The sequence below is a fragment of the Xenopus laevis genome, chromosome 4L (genome assembly GCF_017654675.1).
Source record: "Xenopus laevis strain J_2021 chromosome 4L, Xenopus_laevis_v10.1, whole genome shotgun sequence".
Taxonomy (NCBI): domain Eukaryota; kingdom Metazoa; phylum Chordata; class Amphibia; order Anura; family Pipidae; genus Xenopus; species Xenopus laevis.
In genome coordinates, this window is record NC_054377.1 from 69,952,185 (window position 1) to 69,966,417 (window position 14,233).

Here is a 14,233-nt window from a genome sequence, read left to right on the forward strand (position 1 = left end):
CGCAAGAGCTAACGTTCAGTGAAATCCGCATCTTAGTGAATTTGCTTATTTACGTCCATTTGCCAGAGTGCTAATTCACCAGGCGTTGGGGAGTGAAGTACCGCCAAAGTCTTATCTCCTTTGGTAGCGAAGTTACACCAGTGACGGTTAAATCAGCAAAGTACTGAAATGGCGTCACGCTGGCAAATTTTCACCAGCATTAGTCACTTCGCCCTTTAGTAAATTTGCCCCGTTGTATCTAGATGTGTATGCTAAACAGATGAAAATACACTAAAATAGCACACAGTACAAGTGTAGGCAAGTAGTGATGTACAAGTCCGCTTTTTACTAATCTACCCGCTCCCAACTTAACCTGCTGCCAGGTCGAAATTAATATATCTGTAGCCATCCTTCCCATCCTACACATCATCAGAAATGGGGGCATTTTGTCTGGCCAGCCAACCCTGCTACCCTGCAAATTGCTAGAGGCAAGTACTCTATGCGTAAACATGCCTCCCAGTTGTTCCTATTAGGTGAAATGGTCCATCTTCACCATATAATGTGGTATATTTACTAACACTGGACAAATTTGCGTGAAATAATCAAGAGTTTGGGTTTAAATGGTCTTTGTGCAGTAGAGAGATGAAAGCTATTTGGGTACTATGGGCTACTGAACTACTACAAATATTCCAGATATTTTTAAAAAAAGACCCAATGGGGTAATGTACTAAAAAGTGCAAAAGTCTTGTAAATTATAGCAACTAATGACCCCTGCTTTCAAAAACATTAGCATTAGAAGTTTTTCCACTATTTTGGACTATTTACCTGGGGGTAAAAAAAACTATTAGGGCATTATTTCTCAAAAGTCAAGTTTTAGAGCTTTGTGAGTTTTTTTCTTTTTAAACTACGAATAAACTCACAACTCGAGTAGGTTCTAATTTAAATCAGTGAATAAAGGCTTGAACCGATCCAATTGTTTATGAGCAATACCCTCCAAAAAAAAAAAGTGATCATCATAAAGGCTATTAACGTGATCATCATAAAGGCTATTAACAACTCGACCTTTGATAAACCACCTCCTTAACTTTATTATTAATTGAAAGAAATAGTGAAACATGCAAATATACAGAACAAAGTATCATTGGCACATCACATATTTAAATAACCAGTAACACAATTATACTATAAAATGAAAAATACCAAGTATATTATGGCAAGTTGATGTCCAGTCCTGTATTTTATTGCACAATTAGCTCTGTAAATTGTGTCAGAGTAACACCACTACATTATGGCACAGTAGCCCAGGTGTGTGTGTGTATAATCTGTGATACTGGCCCGGACTTGTCTGGTGTTTTATGGACTAAGCTAATAAAATACCAGCCATGTTACAACCCTAAACACCTGATTAGCTCAAGAAGTAACAAAAACCATAGATTTTCTATTGGCAAAGTGTATGTTCAGCCCAAGCCCAATTCATGTTTTAGTTCATAAAATTGTGGTCTGAATTGCAAGCAGCCTTAGGGGGTTATGTTAATGCCCCTATCCACTAACAGATATGAGCTGCTGACAGCTGATTGGGCAGTGCATGGGGCCCTCTGACGGGTTCCCCAATCTGGCCAGATGTTGATTGGGTGGGTTTAAGAATCCTGTATCGGTTCATTAGATCCAACTGCCCGTATTCTCATTGTGATCCAGGATCGGATCAGCCCAATATTGTCCACCTCAAGGTGGGCATATCGGGGAGACATCCATTTGACGTCGACAAACAAGCTGCTCTCCCTATGTATCACTATGTTTGAACAGGTTCGGTAACCCATAGCAACCAATCAACAGAATTTTCTGGTCACCTGCTATATCTTTTTGGTTGGTATGGGTTACTACTACTGGGCTACATATGGGGGTTAAAGTCTGTATCTAGAACAAATTATCACACCACAAAGAATATAGACACTGTCAGCCCTATTTTACTTATAACTATTTTGTCTATATATGACTGTTAATCTTCACCAGTAGAGTTTATGAACCATTTGGATTTGCTATGAAGAAAGACGGTAGACCCTGTTGGTGTGTTTTGCTGGTAATCATCATATTTGCAGCAAACATCTATAGCATAACAGGTAATATTTAAATTATTCTATAAAATATACTCCTGTCTCTTCCTTTACTTCCTTTTTTTACTTCCTTTTCTGTCACGAACACGGTACTTCCAACCGCACGTGACTTTAGGTGTGGCTATCAGGGGTCACTCACTCAGTCTCTCACCCACCTTGCACACAGGTTAGACTAACACAAAAGCACCCCAAACACCAACCAACACCCACAAAACTCATTCGCTGCCACCATCTATCATTCACAGGCGATAGAAACCTAATGTGACTATTCCCCTGTTCTCTCTAACAGGTAATAACTCACAATACACCAATGCATTAAACACTCTCTCACTATAGTCAGTTAGTTCCTACTGACTCAACAAGTACTTCAGCATGCAGAGGGTTAAGGCTCACAGTTACACTCTTTCAGGCTAGGTTCGTTAGAGCATCAAAGACAATCTTATTAAATTCTTTTTAATATTATAAAAGTTATAACAGTGCAAAATACAAAAAGATGTTACAAAAGAGACATACATTCAATAATACAATTACAAACAGTTGTAAAATAAAAGGGAAAACATGGAAAACCTATACTTAACTCCAAAGATATAGAATTCCTGGTCCTGGAGGCAAGGGGAAACAAACGGGATAACTTCCAATCGCAATTGGTCCTCCAAAGTTTAGTCAGAAGAGCTGACTATTTATTAGTGATTTCAGGGCATCAGGTAACTGCACACTCCCCCCTCTCTCAGGAATGTAAGGGGGCGTGGCCTAGCAGGACACAGATTGAGTTTTTATGACCTCCTGTGAGTAGGAACTGGACCAAGAATATCATGACCATAACTCCTTATAGGAACATAGGAGAGAGATGATATTATATTCATTGGTTATTAATTCTCTCAGAGATTCCATAGATACTAAACATCAATACTGTGTGACCTGCCCCTGCCCAGATATCCATATCTAATACACAGAGTACCAAACCTAGTCATGTTTGGACTCGTTGGAAAGATGAAATTGCCTTGAACCCATCACCAGTTTTTTATACTGTTGGTACAACAGGTATGGGTTCTGTAAGGATAAATATATTGGAGTATACATTATATGTAACCTTTACTTCACCTTTGAGGATCTTGCTGGGAACTTTAAGTTCTCACTCCTTGGGCTTCCCCCTCCCCATGGAATGGCTCTTATCAGCCAGGGCTTAGAGAAGGGCATTACAGCTCTGACCCCTCTGACCATAGTGAAAAGAGGCCTGTTATGTGTCTGATTTAGATGTTGGCAGAAATATTTCTCATGATACCTTGGCCTGTTTTATTAACTATTACAGGCCTGTATCATGACAGCATATATTTATAAAGCTGAATAAGAGAGTACAAATTAAATTGCAATTTTTTTTTTCACAATGCGAATGTCTATAGGAGCTTTTTAAATATGTCACAATTCGCAAATTGTGAATCTCTATGCCTCAATTACGCCACAACTTTGGTGGAGGATAAAATATTCGCAAAACAGTTTTGCAAACTGCGAATTTAAGTTACTGTCAACGCTATTTTTACGCACAACAACCTCGCACGTTGGGTGCGCTTGAGCAAACTCCCGTCTCATTTGCGCGCCATTTGCGAAAATTTATTCACACTGCAAATTAGCAAAAACCGGAAAGACGGGCAGAGCAGTGCAATATATTAGCGTTCAGGAAAAAACATGCGCAATACAACCATTTGTGAAAAATATGGGCTGCGTGAACTTTATAAATGACCCTCATTGGTTTTTTTAAAATTTAGTTTCATGTAAGACTCTTCTGTACATACAGTACTTTAATTCCCATCCATTCTAAACAGTCCCTCAATTTTTAAAAATGAAGAATGTGATTTTTACACCATTTAGTCTATTTTCATAAATATGCTAGTGGTCGAGGAAAAAAAAAAAAAGATTGACAAAGCAACTTGATAGAGTTTATTGAGTTTTTTTTCATAATCAAGTTTTTTGAAATATGTAAATTGGCCTCCCACAGTCAATTCACACTAGGGTGATACAGATATTTTTCAGTAGCAGATGATTCACAGGTAAGACTACCATAGCGCCAAAGGGACAGCTGCATAGCATAAGCAAAGAATTTGTTTCATCTAAGAGTTTATTTGAATATAATACACACGAGTCATGAATATCCTGCAAATTATATCCTAATAAATAGTGCTTAGTGATGTCATAAGTTATAATTGGTCTCATGCCTCACTGGAACAGGTGCAAATAACAAGTAGCCCTTGTTGAAAACAATTAGGATATTAGCAGTCACCTCGGAGTTCCATGCCACTCAGCCTTTGGCCTCATTCTTTTATACGGTCAGGGAACCCCTCAGTGATATATATATATATATATATATATTTTACAATAGGGGGTACAGTATTTACTATATAAATCTAGCCATGCTGGAGAACATTCCCTTGAGCTAAAACAAGATTCCTTTCCACTGCAGAGGCAAATGTCCCTGAAACAGAAGATGACGATTATGATGAAAAGGATTTACCCGTAACAACTCTAGCAACAAAAGCATCAACAGGTTTTAATTAAGCTATAGCAAGGTTATCCAATTAAAACATTTTGTATGTGAAATTGCTGGACCTATTGGAAACTAGTTGCATATCACCAGTAACTAGTGCTTCTCTTTGTTTCTGGGTTTTCTAGAAGTGTCCCTGATTTTGCATATGATCTAGTAACATTTTTACACAGGCAATTCAAACAGTCCTTGCTTCAAAGCCCCCTTTGATTTTAAATGAGAGTATTTTTCAATGCAGAGACAAATGATTTAGAGTATGAGGATTTACCTGTTACAGCTCCTCTATTAACTGAAGCATTGACAGGTATGATATAAACTGTTTAGTAATAAGAAACTGTCTACCTAAATCTTCTTTATTACCCATCTGTAAATGGCTGCTATGTTTTTTTTTATTTTGCAGCACATTTTCCTTTCTCCCCAAGTCTTTATTTTGCGCCATTGAAATTTCCTGGTTTTGCTATAAGGTGCAACTCTATGGGGCAAATTCACTAACCAGCGAAATTTCGCCAGCGCTGGCTTCGAGCACATCGCAACACTTCGCCAGGTGTAAATTCTTCTGGACAATGCTAATTCACGAAGATCCGAAGTTGCGCACAGGGTACCGAACGCTGGCGAAGTTTCACTAGCGAAAATACGATCAGCAGTTCGAAGTTACACTAGCGTTGGCTATTTGCATACGGCATGCAGTTAAAGTACAATGGCCGTATATGCTGCAGCAAATACATTACACTACACAAGGCCAGGGAATAAAATTATATAGAGGTCTTATTTTGCCCTACATATGTGTACAGTTTAGTTTAGTTGCAATATGTTATCAAATGTAGGGGGGAAGGAGGGTACCCCCAAAAAAAATCTTTTTCAGCCTATCACCCTGTAAAAAGGAAGACGCCAGCGGTTTTTGGGACTTTTTGTTGAGGAATTCCTATCTAGTCTATTGCACTTCACCTGGTCTAAGGTGGCCAAGGCAAGTCTGGCGATAGAGGAAACAGTCAGTAAAATCAAAAACGTAGTGAATTTGAGTAGTAACGCTCTTTTGCCAGAGCGAAAATTCACCTGGCATTAGAGTGCGAAGTTTGCCAGAGTCTATCTCCTTGCGAAATTACACCAGCCACCGTTAGTAAATCGGGAAAGTGCTGAAATGAAATCACGCTGGCGAATTTTCGCAATCGTTAGCCACTTCGCCCTTTAGTAAATTTCCCCCTATCTATTATCGTTGCAACAACTTCAGGAATCTTAGAACATCCCACAAAGGGAATTTCCAAGGTACCACCAAACAAGGGACTACATAGGTTCCTTGTGGAAATAGAAAAAATTCCGTAATCTAAAGCTTTTTGAATTACTGTGCCTACAAATGTTCTCCCAAAAGGGAGCTATCTCAATAATACAGTAAAGGAACATATAACCCTTCTGATTCCAGCTTTGGGAGAAGGACCTATGCATATGTATGGAGGAAGATCGATGGTCTGATATCTTTAGATACCCTGTACACTGCTCTGTTAATATAGCCATTTAAGAAAATTCCCAAAAAATCTTGCATCAACGGTACTTAGTACCCACACGTTCTCACTTATGTTTTAGAAACTGTGGCCAACAGGGAACTTTCATGCACATCTGGTAGGAATGTCCCAAAGCTGTTTAGTTTTGGATTTGTATTTATACATTTATCACAAATGTCACGGTTTTAACATTAAGAAAGGACCCAGCAGAAGCAAAAAAGAATCTCAGGAGGCAACAATTATCTCAGGAAACTGATAATGCATATTTTTTCTGCCTCAAAACAGGTTATAGCTGCTGCTTGTAAATCCCCAGTCCTAGATTTCCACCTAGTTAAAGCAAAACTAGACACTGTTTTGGTCTTGGAGAGAAACTACCCAGCTTGAAAAATGACTCGCAGAAAACCTTCCATAAAGTTTGGACTCCCTGGTTGACCCCACCAAATTTAACACCTAATCTCTCACCTAATATATCCCTTGAGACGATTTTATAGGTGAAACCCCACGTATTCTCTCCTTTCCCATATTATATTGTTTGGTTGTAAAATAGGGAAGCTATGAGAGAAGGTAGGAACTATTTAAACAACAGGCTCCATATAATGTGAAGACCATTACTTTTTCTCTGTAATAATAAAATAGTATCTTGTACTTGATAACTAAGTTGCATGAATACACACTGGCTGTAATACAACTTATTTAATGTTTTAATCGTTTTCTAGTAGACTTAAGGAATGGAGATCCAAATTACAAAAAGCTAACGGGTCTCATACCTAAATAGCAACGCTTTGGTGCAGATTTACTAACTCATTTAAATAATACTCACCAATTTTATCTTGTTTTCACTGCTGGAAAAATAAATTTTTCCCACAATTTACTTTTACGGACAAAATAGAATCCCATGCAAATATGTATTTTTCTCTCTGGTGAAACTTTCCATACTTGGCTTGTGGGAAAAATACTAGTAAACGCTGAAAGAACATACTAAGGGGTTTGGTACATTTTTTTAAATTTAAGAAAAGTAATTTTCTACCCAAAGTATTATTTCTTGAATTGTTTTCATGCACTTTTCGTTTGTGTTTGCCTGCTCTGATGTGGTGTAAACTATTATAAACTCTGGCAAAATTCTAGCAAAGTTGCCAACATTCTAGAAGTGTCTCTGATTTTGCACATGATCTGGTAAACTTTATATAAAGGAAACACAAACAATGTTTAAAGACCATCATTGCTACAAATTCCCCTTTAATCTTAAATAAGATTATTTTTCAATGCAGAGACAGATGATGACGCTTATGAGGATTTTCCTGTTACAACTCATCTAGCAACAGAAGCATCAACAGGTATGATACGATCTGTTTAGTTATAAAAAAAAAAGGAATCCTCCCTAAATCTTCTTTATTCCTTCCTATGAATGACAGCCATGTGTTCTGCACCTTGCACCACTGATATTCCCTGGTTTTGGAATGAGATCATAGATTGGATTGCATTGCATTACTTTATGTGCATAGTTTTGCGAAATCAGAGGTCACAGGGGGCACCTTGCAAGTTACAGGCACAAATGCACTATTCTGCAGCTGTACCACTGTAAACGAGACTGACAGTGTTCAAAAGCCTATTCATGCTAGAGAGCACCTTGAGTTAAAGGATAAGTAAGCCTCAAATACACCCCCTGAATAACCTCTGCTTCTCCCTCTATTTATATTTATTTTTAAAAGCAGAGGATGCTGAACCTGTAAGAGGAGCTGCAAATGATGAAAATAGTGATTTGCCTGTTACAGCTCCTGATTACGAACGATTATTGACAGGTAAGAACTCATGTGTTAGTGGTTTGGATTGTAAAACAGGGAAATTATGAGATGAGGTGGATTTAATCAAAGAGCAGGCTTTTGCTATTACATGTGGCTGTCTGTAGCTGGGATTGAACATTAGAAAGCTAGATTCCCATGCCATTAGTTTAATCTAACATATCTGATTAACATGTTGCACATGTATTGTATTTAACTGTTTATTTCCATAATAAATATGTGACTTCTATTCATTTGCAGAAACCATCTTAAAGCCAACAGCAACAACACCTTCAATTCAAGGTAAAAATGTCCCTTTCCCTTGAAACGACAATAATGAATTGCATGCTGCTGCTCACCAGACTTCACAGACCTATTATTGTGGGTTAGGTAGCCTTTAGCCATAATGCTTGCTGATACAGGTATGGAATCCATTATCTGGAAACCCGTTATCCATAAAGCTACACATTATTAAAAGATCATCTCCTACAGACACCATTCTTATCAAATCATTACATTTTTTTTTAACATGATCTCTATTTTTGCCGTAATTATAAAACAATTGTACTTGATCCTAACTAAGCTGCATGAATCCATATTGGTGGCAAAACAATCCTGTTAGGCTTATTTAGGGGCAGATTTATCAAAGGTCGAAATGAAAATTCAAATTAAAAAAATTTGTGATATTACTTAGTTTCATATGATTCAAATTCGATCAAATATGGATTATTCACCCGAAGAAACTTATTTTTTAATACATTTCAGTTGGTCTTTTTTTATTCTAATTTCGAAGTTATGGGAGTTCAAAAAAACTCCCATTACTTCAAAATTCTGCCCCTAAATGTTTAATGTTTTCTGGCAGACCTAAGGAATGGAGATCCAAATTACAGAAACAATCCTTATGCAGAAAACCCAGGTCCTGAGCATTCGAGATAACAGGTCTTGTACTCACATAGCATCTCTTAGGACTGGAGATTAGTGGCCCCTGCGACAAATCTCTTTTACTTCGGGCGACTAATCTCCCAGAAATGCCTTCCCGATGACAAGAATACAAAACGCCGGTGGGATGTCATACGAATCACTTCGGATTTTCGAAGTTGCCCGCAGTTTCCTCGTAAGGCAACTTCAGAAATCCAAAGCAATTTGTATGCCATCCTGCTGGCGATTCGTATTCTTGCTGGCGGGAAGGCATTTGGGGAGATTAATTAAAATGAGTATGTCCAAAAATTAATATTAGAAAAACGGTTGCAAATGTGGTTGATAAAAAGTCTTTATTTCTGGTGAACTATCGGAAAACAATTGAACTGAAAAAACTTTCCCCTGCATAGCTTGTTGGAAAAACACTATGAAATTGAAAGAACACACTTAGGGGTTGCTCTATTAACATTTTGTACTATGCTCTTACTTAAGGTTTAGTAAATTGAAAAAAAAACATTTTTCTATTTAAAACAACATATTTTCTTTCCAAAATATTTTTACCTGCACTTTTCATTCATGGTTTTTCTGCAAGTCTTTTATCAGCAGCCAGCATTCTAATAAAATTATTTAAAATTCTTCCAGTAATTTTATAATCTCTCAAAGTAATTACTGCTATATAAATGTATGTGTTCCAGTTTCTCCCCTTGTGTATCAATGGAACTATCCAAAAACAATGGTTCCATACACAAAATCAACTTTATCTTCATAAATAGCATCCTTTTTATGGACATATAAATAGGATCTAAACAAGACTGACCCAAAATTGCTGGTGACTTGATGGTAGTTACAGTATATAGTCTACCACGTTGTTTTCTATGTAGTTATTATAGTCTACCAAGTCTCTAACTGCCTTATACATTTCTCTTTAGATACAATACGTCATCTGTACATACACTGGGAGGAGGATAATCAAGAACATTTAACATTAATTGCTGCAAATTTGGGTCTTGGGTTTCTTTTTCTGAGTGTTATCTTGATCTTCTTGGCACAAAAGGTTTATACGCTGACATTTATGTAAGTATTATTTTAATTCATTTTACTTTGATTACATTTCTTTTGAAAAAAAAAGAAGTCAATAGATATTTTCTAGAAGAAATGATGACAATTGAATCTGAAATGTGGGAATACCATTTAATAAATGGGCCACTCTCTTTGGGAACGAATACTTTACAGATCTCTTTTTATACTGTAGGAATATAAAACAGAGGAGAGTTGGAAAGAAATGCTAAGCAAAAGATCCTCTCCTTCATAGAAAACAATGTTTTTCTGTTACCAATCAAATATATTTGAAATATTATGATTGTATTTACAGGGAACATTTTATGGGGAAGGAATATTGTACTACTTTACCAATGGTTTTTGAAGGAAATACTGTAGCACTTTCTGTTAATATGCGCTTTGCACAGGTTTTACACCTAAGCAAAAATAATTTTCATATCAGTTTCTCTCTGTATCTGTGATTATTGTCTGTGGTTTAAAGAGCAGGTCTTTTCAAAATGGTAAGTGACTTTCAGACGTGCTTTGACTTTCTTTAGTAACGTTTCACCGCCAATAAATACTTTAACCAATTTTCCTTCTGTAAGTTATTACATTATATCCAAATGTTCCTTTTCTCATTGTTTCACTTGCTATTTGCTCAACCTTTTTTATGTTTCATCTTGTAATATACTGAAGTCGCTAATGTTTCTGTTCTTTCTTTGTTTGCATCTTTATGTTATCCAGGCAGCATGCAGTGCCCCAGCCGTAGTTTCGGACATCATCAATATTTTTTCAAGGATTCCCTAATTCTCCAGACGACATGCAGTTTTCTGCATATCACAAATAGGGCAATTATGTTCTATAGTATATATGCAAGGATTGACTGAAAGAATAAACTCTGTGTGAATATTTTCTCCAAAAAGACTTTGAAAGTTATGTTATTTTTGTGTTTTAATGAACATTCTATAAAACCTAAATAAGGTAGAGGCTGAAGAATGAGTGTGCAAGCTGCAAGTGAATGTTCCATGTTATCTTTAAGTTTTGCATTTCATTCGGTTTTTAGTAGGTGTTTGAAAAAGCCGTTGAGAGCACTAATAACCAGTTGAATTTTATTGAGTTTGTTGGTGGCAAGCAATAGGTGTCTTGTGGCATGTAAAAAATCTTTGAGCAGCTGCTGCAACTTGATGCAGGTGGATTATTCACTTGATGCAGGTGGGTTTGGCTTCTTGGAATATGAATTGCAGAATCTAAGGTGCCAAGTTGGAACAATAAGGGGCAGAGCGCAAGTAGGAGAGAATGCAGTTCAGCAGCAATTGGTAGGGGTCAGTAAAGTGATGGTGGTGGTCAGGGCAGCCATTACAAATCACGGGACCCTTACAACAACATTTTCTGGGCCCCGCACAACCCAACCCAGCAAAGAAGCTTGTGAGCAAATTTTATAGTAACGTATTATCAGAAAACAAATCTCCCTTTGCTACAGCCCAAGATATACATACATACATGTCATATTTCCAAATGTCTTACCCCTACTGCCTGCCTTGTGGGTGTTATAGAGGACACAGCTGCAATGCTGAAATAAGGGTGCTGATTTACACTTCATTCTTGAATGCAAGGAAATGTATCCTCTTTCATTGGATGGTAGGAGGTCTCCCTACCAGGGCTAAATTACTTACACTAATTACAGTAATGCTCCCTTCTGCACAATTTACCCGCATGGTGTGGGGGAGGCTCACTTAATATATATAACAATATAACAAGACAAGGCTACAGTGATCTTAAGATCTAGTTTAGTATAGGTGTGTGTATATTTTTATATATGTGAGTGTTCTGTCTGTATATACTGTACATATGCACTGGGGGGGTCATTTGGAGGGGTTGATGGACTTTTGTCTGTTTTCAACCCAAATTAACTATGTAATTGGATAACTACCACCTCCTAACTACTAGTTTAAAAACACCACAATTTGCTCAATACCCCTACTCTATTTTTTTTCTCCTATAGTTAAATCGTACTTTGTATACAAAGTGAATAAACTTGCATTCCACCACGCCACAACAACCTTCTACATAATGTGAACTTGACTGTATTGAAACGTATATTCTGTTTGTACTATGATACCCCTATGACTCTGCTATTGCCTTTTCCCCAAATCAGCCCAAGTGCTTCCCCCTTATCTGCCCCAGCTCTGTTTCAGGCCCAGCCAAGCCTCACTCCCTTTACTGATGCTAGACTCCACTTCAAACTATAGGTTCTGGGTGCCCTACCTGAAATGAAAATCCACTACTTATACTGCTCTGAGATATAGTTCTGCTGCTACTTTTTTTTTAAAAGTTTTTATTTCTGCATTTTAACTTTACAACAGAAAGTAAGACAGTAGTTGTGAACCATCACATTTTGCGTTGCTCATCTATATGTAACACCCTCTTGGCGACCCCCCTGGTGCCAAGGTTGTACCAGCTTACCAACTCGGGTCCTGAGTTCCCTTTGCAAGTTGAAAGGTACTGGGAAAACTCTTCTCTGGCAGTGCCTCCACCTAATGGGGTCCTGGAATACTCCTGAGGATATTCCCATTAGGAAACAAATCACCCACACACTTTATTATATAACAATATAACTTTATATAAAACAAGTGTACCATTAAAGGGGAAGTAAAACACATTCACATCATATAAAATGACCCACTCCCATGGGAACCCATGCAAGTCCAATCCTGACACCTCCCTGCCAGGCAAAGTCCCGCACTACTCCTTTTGGCAGCCCAAGAGTTCCATCCCTTGTCCCCAAAAGAGTACACTTGGTCCCAGGTAGTGCTACAGCCCAAAATACCTTTCCCTCCGGTTAGGTACTGGCTCCCTCGTGGCAGGCATCAACAACAGCCTGTGTCATAAACAGAAACCATCCTGGATCCTCTCTTTTTCTACCCTCCCCATGGCACACCTTACCCTGGGGATTCACACAGATGGGTAGGCTCATCCAGAGCTGGAGCAGGCATCCACAGCGATGAATCCATTCCATGAAACACATGCAACTTGTTTGATCCTTCATTCATAGCTCCCAGCACTGTCTATAGCGCGAGCACAAATTGACATCATTGCTGAACTGCATCTCTCACCCATCTCCAAAAGGTGAATACAGAAATCCGGCATCCAAACTCCATAGGGTTGCACAGCACCAGCTTGTGGTTCCTTTTGGGATTAGCCATGTGCACCAATCCAAAGTCTCTGCCCCTGGAAAATTCAGGCAGAAAACCCATATCTCATGCCACGAGGCTCAGGGGAGGGGCCCTTAACCCTTTAAACCGTGGATTAACTCTACGGGTCCCTACATATACATGAGTGCATATGCTAAGTATTCTGTACTGACATATGTTAGAATTAGCTCAGTGGGTGGGGTAAGAAGTTTGTAGGGACTAAAGGCCCATTAGGGTCTCTGCTTAAAGGGGGAATCTCATGCTTTTGTTCAGTTATGGCCGAAATCAGGGTTTGCATCAAGCCAGGGCGTCCAGATCTGAGCAAACTTCTCCGGGCATCATCTGCCTTCATAAGTTAGTTTAATCAAGGGGAGTGTTTTGTTGATCAGTTGGATCCATGCCTGTTTCATGGGTGGTTGAGGGGCCATCCATTTAGTCATCAGCAGTTTCTTAGCATAAAATAATAGGGCGCGGGATAAGAGTCTGGACCTATTGAGAGGTATTACTTCATCTACCAGCCCGAGGAGGCAGGTTTCTGGCGTGCATGGACCCGGGAAGGCCAGCTCCTCAGTCAGATATATATAATACAATGGAGTAGTTCTGCTGCTACTTAATTTTAAGATTTTCTGGTGCGACAAAAATAACAAACAATAAATAAATGTATACAAACTTGGAGCAGCCATTAAGTAAGCATACACTCGTGAGAGATGAAGATTGGTTTTCCTTTTGCAATCTGTATTGCAGAATTTAAAAGGGGCAGCTTACAGAACTGAGGGGACAGCAGGCCTTGTCATTCCAAGTACACAGAGACCCAAACAGCCCCCAGCCAACCAAATAAATAGTGACTGTCTATCGCATCTTACAGCAGCCCCTCTGGCATTTGCCAGAACCAACAGATTGCCAGTCCGTGCCTGGGGGGGGATGGAGATGGGACAGTTGAGGTTAAAGAAGGAGACATGTTTGCTACAGCTTTTAAGGAAAGTAGCAGAAGGAAAGGTAGGGTTACTGTGTCATGTATCCTCCACCAGGTTTTGTCTGCTCAGATGCAAGGATGAGCAGGCCAGCAACTTGGATGTACCTTAAAGAAGTTACATGATCATCCTGATGCACAGAATGTGCCAGTGCAGTCACTAAACCATCCTGAAACACAATACATGCTGATGCCAATGCAGTTGCTACACCATCC